The sequence below is a fragment of the Schistosoma haematobium genome, chromosome 1 (assembly GCF_000699445.3).
Source record: "Schistosoma haematobium chromosome 1, whole genome shotgun sequence".
Lineage (NCBI taxonomy): Eukaryota > Metazoa > Platyhelminthes > Trematoda > Strigeidida > Schistosomatidae > Schistosoma > Schistosoma haematobium.
In genome coordinates this window covers 40,033,320-40,034,853 of record NC_067196.1, presented here as the reverse complement: position 1 = coordinate 40,034,853, position 1,534 = coordinate 40,033,320, and positions in this window count along the sequence as shown.

Below are 1,534 nucleotides of genomic sequence, written 5' to 3'. Positions count from 1 at the left end.
TGTATGCGGCGAACGAGGCTGTGAGATGGATAAACATCTGAATCACCTATCCAGAGCACTTAATAATTAATGCCCGGACTGTTGTTCAACATGAGGGATGAGTTATAATAGTAATATGTGCCACCGATAGGCAGATTTTTATACTCGTGGTAATTCGTGTTATTCCGCTAAGAATGCGTATTTTCCTCATATCGCTTAATACAAACCATTTTTTGACAACAACTTCATCTGATTTATAAACCAAAACATGCGGGAAACCAATTAGTACACCTAAACTGAAGGCCATTAATGTTCCCACTCATCACCGAAGGATGGTGACCGGGCCATGATTATACATCTGTAACTAGCCTCACTCCTTGAATTATTTCACGAAATGTGGACACTCACTCGATATCTTAACACCAATATCACTGAGATTCAAATGTCTCTATTCCACGTCCGCTATGTTCATCACAGAAGGCACTTATCTTAATGGGTCTCCCTTAATTAGACCATCAATTGTCGAAACCCGGTTGGCTACGGGTGGACAAAATCGACTGTTATAGATTTTGTTTGTAATTGCTCACTTCAGTTTCAAACCTGACCTGCTTAATTGATGAATTAATTTTTAGTCTCGATTATTATGTTAAGCCCATATACTTTATTCTAGGTTTCGGACATCCCATTCTATTCACTCTATTTGAGTCACATTCTGACCTTGTTATTTATTCGCTTATCAGTCTTGACTGTTTTTATATGAGCGCATAGGTGTGTGTACATTTCTTATCCCATTACTCAACACATGTCTGTAACTTACTTTTATGTAACTATAAATATCGATTAACTCTTAGTTAAATGGAAGTTGGCTTATCAACCATCTCCACTCTGCATCGTTTCTCTTCTCTCTATTCCATTCGCTTTATATACAGAAATATATGTATTCACAAGTCCATTATCGTTATTCAACTTATCTAAATCCGTTATTGACTAACGCGATTTAAATTGATGATTATATACGAGGATAGGCGATAACAAACATTCATATGATCTACTTGGAGTCAGATCTCGGGACACTAAATTTGAGAGCCCGTCAACAAACCATCGTCCGATCTAAATGACGACAAAGTAAAGGGCCCCACAAATTGCTTCATGGGTAGAATGAGTCATTCTATAGATCTCTAATAACGAACGCTGCTTAAATGGCTGTCTTTTCAAGTATACTATGGGAATTTGGTCATACGCTTTAACCAAGTCGATCTTCGAAAAGACAGTTGTACCTTTCAAGGTAGCTGTCAAATCGTGAATGTGAGGCAACGGGCAACGATCAGGAATGGTTTACGCATCCAATCGCCTATAATCACCAGTTGGACACCAATCGTTGCTGTCCTTTTTAGGGACCATGTGCAACGGAGATGCCCATGGGCTGTTTGACGGTCGTATGATTCTTAAGTCTATCATGTGGTTGAACTCGTTTTCCGCTAACCTTAGCTTTTCGGGGCTAGTCGTCGTGTTTCGGAGAATACAGGTGGTCCTGTAGTCGTGATGTGATGTGTAA